The sequence below is a fragment of the Corapipo altera genome, unplaced genomic scaffold (assembly GCF_003945725.1).
Source record: "Corapipo altera isolate COAL_440 unplaced genomic scaffold, ASM394572v1 326, whole genome shotgun sequence".
NCBI classification, from domain to species: Eukaryota; Metazoa; Chordata; class Aves; order Passeriformes; family Pipridae; genus Corapipo; species Corapipo altera.
The window spans coordinates 149,308-161,905 of NW_020884945.1; the positions used below are offsets into that span (position 1 = coordinate 149,308).

Here is a 12,598-nt window from a genome sequence, read left to right on the forward strand (position 1 = left end):
GTATTTTACAATGTCAACGCGACCTGTGCAGGAAAAAATCATTGTGCCCACTCTGCAGTGAAGCAGATGACAATACAGCCCATCTGCAGAGAAACCCCAAGCTGGGAACATTTGCCCCACGATGCCAGTTAGGGTAGGTTCAGTCTGGTGTCATGCACTGAACAATGAAACATCCAAGCAACTTCGGGAATGAATCAGAGGATGCAGGGGGTTTGATTTTAAAATGAACTGCAGATGCTGTAAAGCACTAAGAAAAGATTCCTCCTTTCTGTTACTTTCCTGCATGCAAGTCACTCAAAAAAGCTCTACTCACCGGTTTTCAGCGCTCAGGGTGGAGATGCTGAGAGAAAGAAAACCAGGCTCACTCTGCCTTTGTTGTCTGAGCTCCAAGCAAGAAATTCCTGCCAGGGTGGATGAGACGCCTCCTAGGTCCTAGTGCCTTGCTCCATCCCTTCGCGGTAACTTTGCCTCAGTGATTTTTTACTCTCACCATCAGTAGCCTGCCTGTAGTCTGTGTTTGAGGGTAAAATGGTGTGTTCATTCCAACTCTGGATAGGTTAACAGATGGGTAAATAAAAAGTTTAAAGGGGCAAGTTTGGGGGTGATGTTTGGAAAGATGAGAATTTCCCCTTGGATCCAACTGCACCAAGAAAGCATCTGGCCTCACAAAAAAAAAAAAAAAAAAGAAAAGAAAAGATAATGGGACTGATGCCCCAATACTACAGGATCAGCAGTACAGGAGGGTCATGGCTACAGTCCTGCAGTGTGGTACAGTGCTGGCACAAGATTCCAGTGCGTTTGGAAGGCAACTAAGAAAAGCATAGACCGGTGGAACTGGGCACAGTCCTGCTCCTGTACTGGTTTTACACAGCATTCCTGGTTTACACTGGCAAGCAGAAAGGGAGGGTTCACTTGCTGGTTCTGCATGAGGTGCCCCTGAATTCTTTTTCTCTGTTAACATTGGATACAAGCCAAAGCCAGAGCGCTGAATCCCAGTTCATTCAAATTCCCGGGAGATTCAGGATGGAGTCATTCGACACAAGCTTAACCAAACAGATCCAATGTGGTTCATATCTCAAATTATGAGAAGTTTATTTTTCAATTTCCACTGCAGGAGGGCCCAGCTGTTACAAAATTGTGCTGGGTTCTTCCTCTGACAGCAAAATCTTTCACCTGCTTTCTGGGTGGAGATTTCTATCTGCAGTTAGAAGAGCAGCACAACTAACCCTGCTCCTAACCCCATGGGTGCTGGGCCCCACCTTTATTTTAGAAAAGAATAGGATTTGGAAATGGGAATCTTCCCATCTGTAGAAGGAAATCTTCCCTAACAACGCTGTGTCTGTTTCTAGTGAAAACATCAGATGTTGTCATTTTGGCACATCACAGCAGTATCACATTTACACAGAAGAAGTTGGTATTTATTCCAGCTTTGTCTGCCCTGTACATGATAGTCCAGGCAACACTGACACAAACCCACTGAGAGCTTGTCTTTGTCTGCCAGCAGCTTTCACACATGACATTTGGAAAAAGTTTCTTATTCCATGAAACCACCCTTTTATTCAAAGGCTCCCATGCATCCTCTGCTAAAGCTCTTGGCTGCTCCCTCACTACAGAGGAGAACAGGGGGAAGAACAGGGTCTGTGCTCTCCAGGGCATATTTCTGTAGGTCTCTGGATCCAGTTGCAAGAGGTATGTGGGACTTCAAGCCTTCTCTATTCCAAATTAGATAATTCCTGGCCATTCATCACCATGAGCTTTATCTGTCCAGGATTAACAATTCTTTCCTTTACCACAATACTGCTGTAAATATAAATTTATCCATGCTTTAAAAATTTGCCGAAGATATGAATCATTATGCATGTGCCAAGTACAGCAACGGGAAAAATAGAGAAAAGCAGACCAAATTCAGTCTTCAGTGGCACACAGAGCTTCAACAGAGAAGCAGCACACTGTTTGAGATGATGCCTAAGGATCTGGATACTACCCCAGGGTGATGGATACTACCTGGCAGGGTGATGTAAACCCGGTGGAATTGTACCACAATGTATTAATCTCCCAAGTTTGACAAGTTCTGAGGACAGCAATGAGTGTCAAACAGCATTAACAGATGGCTCTTGGCTTCTTTCTACATCCAAGACAATACCTGCTGGTGAGATGCAGCATGTCTGTATGGACATAACTGCTCAGGACATTCTCAGAAGCTTTTTGAAGCACAGGCACTTCCTTTTGAAAGTAGAATTACTCTAGCAAGAGAACTTGTATTTGTCCCCAGCTGAAGGATAAGGTTTTTATAGCAAAGAATGGTTATACTCTTGGTCAAAACCTCGAGTTACTCCTAAATGGTGCCCAAATCACCTTCAGTACAATTGTCCTTCTTTAATCCTCCCATAAGACCAGAGGGATCTCAGCAGTCAGAGCATCATCAGAGGTGAAGAGCCTCAGAGCCAAACTGATTTCACATATTCTCACTGAAATCACACCACACTTGCTTCTCTTGAAGTGAGAACAGGATCATCTCATGCTACAGACACTGGCACAGAAATAAGCAGCTCTTTCTTGACAAATGCAAGGGCCTGCTCCTGGCTTCATTTCTGTTGGTCAGGCACAAGAGCTCCTTCACTGGCCTTAAGGAGTTAATGCTAGTCAAAACCTATTTACATCAGAAGAGACTCACCCTCTGAGACACCATAATCTAAACAATTTTAGGCAGCATGAGTGATGGAGAACTGGAAAGAAAATTCTTCTCCCCATCAATAATTTCATCTAGCTGTAAAGGAAAGAATAAATTTAGCCTTTCAGATTAAATAATCAGCTTTAAATCAAGTGAATCATCTTTCCTCCAGAACGTTGACATTTAGACTTTAGCCTGTGTAACCAAATCCGTATAAAGACATGTTTGTTGACATTGCTGAGCAACTGTGACACTTTGGAAAGGGACAGACTACAGGTAAAAAAGGGTATGCTTTGTGCTAATTTCTTCACATGCATCTAGAAAGTCTAGTTTCTAGCACTATGAGAAGTTGCAGTCTCAAGTACTCCATGCCAATGCTCAGTTACTTTGCTATGCAGCTTCCTGACTTCTATAAAAAATTGTATCTGATAGCCCAGCACATTTTCTGAACAGGATATAAGTTAGGGTGATAGGTAGCCAAGGCCTGGCTGTATCACAGATGAGAACTATGGAAAAATCAAGTGGTCACTGCTTTTGGAGGAAGTCTTGGATCAACATTTTCTAGTCAGTCTATTTAGAAGCACATGTTTAGCTACATTTCTTATTTTAACCTCTGTTCTTCTGGACTGCTTTGAAATTGTCATCCCCAATCACCGCTTTCAAAGCTTTGCTTGATGTGAACCTACACACTGAAACCCTCTGAAATGACAAATTACTGTTTCAGGGCTCTGCCAAATGTGTCAAGGCACTGATGACTGAGAGCTCATAAAGCCAGTGGCTCAGTCTTGACCCTATAGAGCAACAGCCTTTAAATCTGAGTCTTCAAAAGAGCTGAGAGTTCATTGAAGAATTATCCTATATCAGACTATAGAGTTAAGTTTCTCCTACATAATACTGTGAGCTAATAAGCAACGGGGACTTGGCAAACTTTCACCACATAACATTTGTTTCCTTTGGAGATTTATTTTTATAGGGACCACACACATCTGCAAGTCTTTTATATAGCAATACTTGAGAGCCAATGTCAGCCCTGCTGCTGGGGAGAGAAGGGTGGAGGAACACTTACAGAGCACAGGTTTCCCACTCCAAGCCTTGTAGCCATCTGCAGAGGCTGTTCAGACCTTGAACTCAGAGGACTGGACCCTTTTCAAAGCCTGAATCACCAGAAACCCCGGGGAGAAGAAGGGACAAAGTTTTCAGTCTGGGGAAGGAGGAGAGGGTGGAAGAGAAGCTGGGCTCCAAGGCCACCTCCAGCAGCTGCCAATGCAGGACTCTGTGTCCCACAGCACCAGTGACTCCTGGGTGAGACCTGGCACTCCTCCCTGAGTCAGAGCATTTGTGCTGCAGCCCCACACCCCTGGCAGATGCCCTCAATCTGAGCAGATGACCTCAGATAAGCTCCTGCTGAAACTGGGGAGATGGAGTCCTTTACATCCCCTGAGGGATCATGGGGAAGCAAGCTGCAAGGGAAAAGGCCATTTCCTGTGCTAAGTATCTGTAATCAATGCAGCTCAATGAACTCACCCAAGATATTCCCAACACATCCAGATAGCAGAAAGCATTAAGACCCACAACAGTCATTCAAAAGAAAAATACCTTTTGCTCTAGATCTCTTCTGGCTCCATCTCCTCTCTACTACAAGCAAACCATGACAATCAATAAATCTTTCCCAGCTGAAAACAAAGTCCCTGATGGCAGAAAACAAAGCACCTCCACCTCATGGTATTTTGGGTAAACCCTGCCAGACCCAGTGAGTTCCATGAGTCAGATTTTGGTGGCAGAACAGTGGCACATCAATTTGCAAAGCTCGCAGAAAGCCATGGCAATGCTGCCACTTGCCTTGCCTGTACCCTGGGGACATGCAGAACCTCATTGAGGTTGTCAGTACATTTTTGCTGACCAAGTCATGGATGATATATGGACTGTGAGTCCTAGCCAAGGTCATGACAAATAGAACAACAAAAAAATCCAGTTGTTTCCTTTTTCTAAGGTTGTCCATGGGCTGCATCATAGTAGTTAGGAGATTCCTGACCAAGAATTTAACTTCTTGATAATTTCATTTTATACAGTAATTCTAACTGAATACCTGATTGCCAGCCTCTCTCAAAATGCCTGCTGAATGTAACATTGGCTTGAAGGACTTTCCTGATGGAATATTAAGTGATAGAAAGGAAAATCCCATCAAAGCCATCACAGGGGATCATGTCACATTCAAGATGGAAATGCAAGATATTTCCTTTCAAACACAGATCCTTTCTGTCACTCCGAAGGCAGTGACAGTGGAGTCAGGTGACACTGGGGGAACATTTGTAGAAGATAACCAAAGAGCTCATCTTACAAGCTTAGAAACCACAACAAACCATTTCAGATGTTGTTTTCCATGAGAGGCTTCCCCTCAGTACACTTGGTGAGTGTCATCCCAGACCAAACCCAGCAGAGGCTGTGGGTTTAGCCACATCAGTGTCACAGGAAAATACCTTCTCATTACCAAATAGTGAAGGCATTCCCCACAGAAGCCAAAAGATGCCTTTGGTGGCCTTAGGAGACATAAGAGCTTTTGAGCTCTGATATTCAGCACGAAATCAGACAAAGGCTAGAGGCCAAAGGAGGGCAAATTACACCAACCCGGAGTTCACACAGCCTATCTTGGACTCATTTTGAACTTTGAAATTACAAATATTTCTGAGATTCACACAACCCAACACACTGCCCGTAGTAGTAGCAGTCTTGTTTCAATCAGAGCACACACCCCTTCCTTGGAGAAGGCTCACACTCCGGCACAGCCTGTGTTTATGCCAGCACATCTGGCTTCTGGCAGCAGAGCACGGGTGCTGGAAAACTCCCAGGGTAGCTGCAAGGCCCTAAGGAAACCTGTCTCTTGGCAGGAGATGAGTAATCAGTGTTTAGAGTGTGGATTCTGGCTGAGCTCAGCTGTTGTGTAGAAGCTTTGAGCTGTCAGCTACGTGGTAGGAGTAATTGTCATTCAGCTTGCTCACCTCTTTCCCCCAGCAGTAACAGCTGAGAGAGAAAGGCAGCTCAAAGGTTTCTGCACTCTCCAGAAGAGGGGAGAGTAGGTAAAGAATGTTTTTGTGCCTGTGTTTTACTGTTTTCAGAGGATGGTTCCAATCTGTTTTATCCCAAAAATTCACAGAGAACACTAATAGATGGTGATTTTTCCATGGCAGTGGATATTCCTTAGCTATTTTGCTATTGTTCTTCAGGCACACATATCACCTGCCTACAATAAACTATTGATAATCGTTGCTTTGCATCTGTCTTGGCGTTTAAAACATTGAAAAAAATTAATTTAGCTACCTTAAAAGAAAAACTTATCAGCTCAAGGTCTCATGCAAATCAGGATCACACTGAAAGACCATTGTTTAAACATCAATGAACTGGGGTCTCTTGTCTGCATAGCTGCAGTCTCTGACTCCAGGGAGACACAGACTCATCAGACAGAACAATAAAACACTGTCATGTACAAGGTCAGCACTGACACCTTCAGTCCCCTTTCTCCAGCAAGGAGCTCACACTGCAGCCTCTGTCTCAAACTAAACCAAAACTGATACTTCTCCCACGATTACTGCCAGGCTTTGTAAAGCTGGGTCTTGCACACAGCAGCCAGCAACACCCTGCTTGTTTCTAGTACAAGGCACCTTGAGCACGGTGAGCATGGGAAGGATACTCGTTCCCAACATGTGCTGACATGCAAAGCCCTGTTCCCAGCAGCTATTGAGGTATTCAGGGATCTTAGATACTTCTTGGGAACCTACAAAGAGCTCTGAGTATATGTTTTATCTTTAAAGCAAAGTTTATAGAAACACAGTATTGAAACACTCTGACTTCTAAATAGCTGTATTTCAAGTACTGAAACTCTGATCTGAACTTCTGAAGCTCTTCCCTTGCTCCCTCCATGCATACCAGAGTTGTGCTGACAAGTGAGAGATGGCTTCAGGCAGTTTTCCTCTTTGTCTCCTCGATGTGACCATCAAGAAATTAAGCACGGGGCATCGTTAATGTCCCTGAAGAGACTCATTCGAGAGAAGCATCATCCAGCAGGAAGACAATGACTATAAGTGCTTTGATACTCACGTTTCTAGGAAAAATAATATTACCATTTTATCTTTTGAACATCTGCAGGGACGAAAACTTGTTGAAAACAAGTCCTTGTTTAACATTGCAGGGGAGTACTCGATCATAGTTTAGAGGCTGTTGGACAAGAAGCTGACATCAGAAACTAATTCTGATGTTATTTTATCCTCAGATTATGCAGGTTCTGCTCATTAAAAAACCTTCCCAAGGTAAAAAGGTATTACACACTGCTCAAGATTTTCTCTTCTTCCTCTTTAGATGCAATTCCCACCGTGGAAAACTTTGTGAACCACACTATAATTGAACAGGAGAATGAGAACCATATCAGAACATCAGGACTAGTATCTCAAAGTTTGGATCAAGGAGAAACTCCTCGTCTGAAGGTGTAATCAACTAAATTTCTGATTCCATGAGCTCTCAAAAGGTTTACCCTACATCAGCTATGTAAACACTCATATTGAGCAAGGATACAGATGTTCAAGCACCAGGTAAAGCAGGTTTCAATTTCAGACTCAGTTCTGAGCTATCATCAGTCACCTCTGAACTGGAGCCAAAAGGCAGCTACTGCAGCTGCTTGGAAGCCACAAGGAACTGTGGCTGTTTCCTGTGACTTCAAACTCCAGAGAAACAAGCCCTAGAACCACTCACTGTGTAGTGTGTAAACGGGACCTGCTCTCCCTTCTGTGAGGATTTGAGGACAGTCCTTGCATGGGATGCACAGGGCTAGTGGCTCAAGTCAGAAAACCCACTGATGAAATGCTGTGGTAGCAAAAAAAACCCCCAGAGATCGGTTTCAATCCTGGCTAGGATTGAAGAAAGGATATCAAGTGGCAAACTGACTTGACCAAGGGCCCTGTGGGCTATAACCACAGTCCTCTCTTCCATTAGCATCAGCTAAACTACAAAGGTGAGGGCCTTTCTGCAGCAACAGACCTCAGCCCCCAATGTTGTGTGTATATGAAGTCCCAGCAGAATGTCCCCATCCCACCTTTATACCACGGGATAATGGTATATTATTATACAATTGCTACAGCCACTACTTTCTCCCAGAGAAAAGCAGAGCAGCTGACTGCAGCCCCACTACAGGAACAGAGTACAGCCACAAATACTGTTCTTTGTACCCATTAAATGCTTTGCTGCTCCAAGTTAAAGTTTTATTCTGTTTCCAATTAGAAATCCAAACTGTTTGTTGGATTAGATGACTTTCACTGTCTAGGCAACCAAACAAATATTTTCAGTTTGATCCCTATGTTTATTAACCCTGAAAGCACAGGGAGCACTCTGCTCAATCACCCCATTCTCCAGTTTAACTGAAGGCACACACAGCATGAAGAGCCTGCATGTCCCCCCGGGCATGGTCATGACTCGTTTCACTGTGGTCACCCTGCAGCCATCCCGGCCTCAGCTCTGCTGACTGGCCCAAATAGCCAGTTTGTGGGCTAAGGCTGTAGACATTACCCTGACAGGGAGTTATGAAAGGCAGTGCTTGTCTCACTTCTAGCCCACACCAGTCATCAACAGGCTGGTTCACACCAGAGATCTTTTCATTCTCTTTTCTCATGGTACTCTTCCCTCTCTTCACTGTGGGATACCCATGTTAGGCTTCCTTCCTTGTCCCTTCCACAGCGAGGAGACACGGAGAGGTGTTTGGTTGCGCTCCCTGCAGTGTAAATCACGTCACACACACTCCCACAGATGCGGTGGCATCACTGCACGCTGTTGGTTCCCTCTGAGTCTGGCAGATGTGGCAGGAAATATTTGCGAGGCACCAACGCCGTGCGAGTTCAGCGCCCGGAGGGTTCCTCCCCCGTGCCCCGCAAAGCAGCACAGACGTGCGGGTGCCCATGTGAGCTCGGGTGCTGCCCCGCTGATGCCGGGAGCCACCTCCCTGTGCCGAGGGTGTCTGCGAGGCGGCAGCGATGCCACCTCGTGGTGACACCGAGCAGCAGGATTGGGAGCAGCGGTCCCAGCTGAGCGGCTCGGAGCTGCTCACGGCAGCGCTGCCGGGTGCCCGGGCACGGGAGGAAGGACAAGTGGGGACGAGAAGCAAACACCGCGCTGTACAAGCAGCACTGCTGTAGCTGTGAGCCATGACATCCCCCAGGAAGGACTTGCAGGAACAACAGTTAGTCCATCTGTGTAGAAAATTCTATGGCAAGAAAGAAATTAGTCCCCTCTTCTTTCATCCCCTTGGCATGGCAGCAAGAAGTCAGGAAAGATCCTGGCTTTTTGGGCTGGTGATGTGCAAGGTCAGTGCAAGCTCTGAAGGATGTTCACTGCCCCCCAACCCTGTGAGCTGTAGAATCATGGAATCAGAATCATTATAAAATCATAGAATATCCTGAGCTGGAAGGGACCCATCAGTCCATGGAGGTCCATGGAGGAGCAGAGATCCACCTGCAGCCCGTGGAGGATCCCACACTAAAGCAGGGGGATGTGCCCAAAGGAGGTACAGAGAAGCTCATGGAGGACTGTGTCTCATGGGATGGACCCCACACTGGAACAGGGAAAGAGTGGGAAGAGGAAGGAGCAACAGAGACAATGTGTGATGAGCTGACCACAGGCCCCATTCTTTATCCCCCTGCACCATTCAGGGGGAGGAGGTGGAGAAAATCACAAGTGAAGCTGAACCTAAGAAGAAGGGAGGCGTGGGGGAAAGGTATTTCATTATTTGCTTTTATTTCTCACTACTCTACTCTGATTCGATTGGTAATAAATTAATTTCCCCAGGACAAATCTGGTTTGCCCATGACAGTAGTTGCTGAGTGATCTCCCAGTTCTTATCTCAACACATGAGCCTTTCATCTTATCTTTCTCCCCCTGCTCAGCTTCTCTCAAATCATTTTGAATGGTTAGTCGGGCCTGGACTGCTGCTTCCCAGCAATGATGGAGATAGATCTATACACACCTTTCTGTTTGTACACTGGGTTTTACCATCCCTAAAGGGGGAAAGGAACACAGACATATTCTTAGTTTTGCCTCACAGCATCAGAAACAGAACACCCCTTGCTTGAACTATACTAACTTATCATTTGAACTATTTCAGGGAAAACAAGCTCCAGAGATGGAATTTTAGCTTAGTCAATATTGCATTGAAACATTAGCAGCTTATGTGAGTCAAGTCAGACCAACTGAAGGCTTTGCAAAGCTAATTATAATTTTATTCATGTGGCCCACTGGGTGATAGCAAGACACCATTTCAAATTAGAACAGATACGAGGAACAGTCTCCCTAAACAACAACACGGCTTTCTTCCCTTCAATGCAGGCTCTGCAGACAACTGGATGAAGGTCTTATAAAACACTTGAAGAAAACAGGTTATCTGGTACTTTACCTTTTGATCCCCTTTCGTAGGTTTTCCCTTTGCTACCCCGGTCGGCAGCAGTTAAATGCGGTACCAGCAGATGGCAACCCCAGAAGCGTTTCGGTTTCCAGCAACTGTCCGAGCCACGCGGCTGCCAAAGCCACGCGGGGCAGCAGCGTGGGTAGCCCCAGGCATCTGCTTTCCTGCCTCAGCAAGAGGATCCGATGAGTTCTGCGTCGTTGCAATTAAATGAGGAGCTCTGGAGGAGCTCCGAGGCTATAGGGAACACCTGGGTGTTTTAGTCTCTAACCAGCAGCTCTGCAGTAGAGACACCTTCGTGGTATTCCCCCAAATACCCATTTCAGCAGCTTTTAACTCATTCCATAAAATTCTAACTCGCTTCTCAGTGCTGACACGGGGGATGCTCACACCAGATGCACGTGGTCACTGACTGCTGTGCCTTAGCAGCGCCAGAGCCTCCCTGCTCACTTCCACACCCTCGCTGAAGGTTGATGCAAGTGGTTTCCTTTGAGCAGTGCTGTTCAAAGCGCAGCACAAACCCCCGTGCACACAGCCCATTTTCTCAAGTCCCCATGCCCAGGGCTTCCTTTCAGCTGGCTCCAGAAGAGCTCCTACTTCAGGCAGTGAATTGCAGTGAGCTGCTGTTCAGGCATCTTTCCCTCTTCCTCCAACAACTCGTGATTAGGGTTTACATGCAGAAAACATTCTCAATATTGCATTAAGCATTCAGAGTCTTCCCGGATTTTTGAAGGCTGTTACAGAGCCAGTCTGATGGTCCTTGCAGAGTTGATGTACTCCCTCTTTTGGAGGAGCAAGGCTTGCCCAGAGCCACAGGACCAGGGTACCTAGGGACATACCAGAACCCCAAGGACTGAAGCTAGAGCACAAATTCAGACAAGCCAAAACCCACACCTTTTTCCTCCATGTTTCTGTCATTGGTTCAGCTCTGTACAGAGAAAGAGCCCAGCACAATATGTCTGCTGTGCCTTACCAGCCCGGCCTACACAGAGCACACAAGAAATACCTGCTCAGATTAAAGTCCAGACTGTTCTTGAGCCTGTGCTTCTACATTTACAAAGGGGAGAATCTGGATCTGAAACTGAGGAGACCACTCAGTCTCCTCAGCACTCAAACAGACCTCAAACCCAGGCACATGCTTCACCAACATGAGTTTTCTTGAGAAGGGATGAAAAATTGAATGATATCCCTCCAGAGGGTACTAACAGACCAGGGCAACACACATATGGAAGGACTACTTCAAGTGACCATTTGGAGTCATTAAAGGGGATATGAGTGACCTGTCTATGAGATTACAGCAACATCCAGCTAATTAGTAGGGTAGAAGGCAGGAGGTCCCATTCACTGAACTACTGATTGAGCTGGTGCTTTTAATTAGGCACTGAGTTGATGTGCTGGAGGGCTGCTTTCCACTCCCTCACCCAGGACAGAGATTAGCAGTAGTTCTATGTTAATTTATGTTGACTGAAAAGCTGGTGATTTTAGGAGACATTTAGATTTCAGGGAGGAACTGCTTATTAATATTCATCTCAGCTCCTATAAATATATTTCTAATCCACTACAGGATTTAGTGGGACGTGGATGTCAGATGTGTCACCGCACACGTTGGATTTGTTACAGAGCAGGGGTCATGTTGGGTCAGGTGGGTGTTGGAGCAGAGTGAGCCTGTGCTGTGACAGGTTGGATGCCAGCTCACAGCTGTGTGACATGGATGGTGGCATGTCTGTGGCATTTCTGCTACAGTGATAGGAGCTGGACAAGTCCCAGGACAAGCACACACGATGTCTCATGGGCAGCTGCCACACACAGAGTAGTTTTCCCAGTCTCTCAGGCTTTTCATATTTCTGGCTTCTCAAAATAACGTCAAATTACTGCTCCTTAACAGAGGATGTAGAACTCAACTTCTTCTTATGCTTCTTCAGGGGCTCTCTGAGCCTCTCCTTTGCATAAGAACTGTTCTCTGTCTTGTGTTTCCCAAACAACTTTGTACATCTCTCTTCCCCAAAGGATTGTAGAGAGTTCTAACCCAAACTGTACTTGTTAATTTGAAGCAACCAGCCATCACAGTTTTATCCATGCTACTCCCAAACTAAACTCTGCTCTCCAGTTTAGCCACAATCCAGCTGGATATAAATGTCCCAGGAGGGACACAATTTTCTAGACTCTCCCCACACACACTCTCCCCATGCACTGACCTTTCCACATGCTTCCACTCACTTTCCTATCAATAAGAACTGGTTCCAAGATAACATTTTCACTGTGACTGGCCCATATTGGTTTCAACCACAGCAGAAGCAAAGTATTAATTGGCTCAGCTGCCCTACAGTAAAGTCTCTGGTGCTGCAAAGTCTCCCCAGGGCATACAATGGGACCCATGAGCAAAATCGTGACATACAAGCCCTAACGCCCTAAGTCCAAGGAAATGACATTCCTAGAGCACTGAAACAAAGAACACAACATGAGTAAAGTGACACCAAACATTCCAAACAACC

General features: G+C 45.7%; 1 protein-coding gene across 8 annotated transcripts in view; it reads right to left on the reverse strand.

Moving 5' to 3' along the window:
• The window catches only part of DCX (doublecortin), a 91,710-nt gene extending 81,506 nt beyond the window's left edge, over positions 1 to 10,204 (reverse strand). For 6 of the 8 annotated variants that reach the window (XM_027662308.1, XM_027662305.1, XM_027662304.1 and 3 more), the window contains exon 1: positions 10,098 to 10,204. The gene's annotated coding sequence lies outside the window, so the exon portion shown is untranslated. Of the gene's footprint in view, positions 1 to 313; positions 493 to 10,097 lie in introns of those variants that run through there. The other 2 variants (XM_027662301.1, XM_027662306.1) reach the window with 2 other exon arrangements.
• Between the last annotated feature and the right edge of the window lie 2,394 nt (positions 10,205 to 12,598).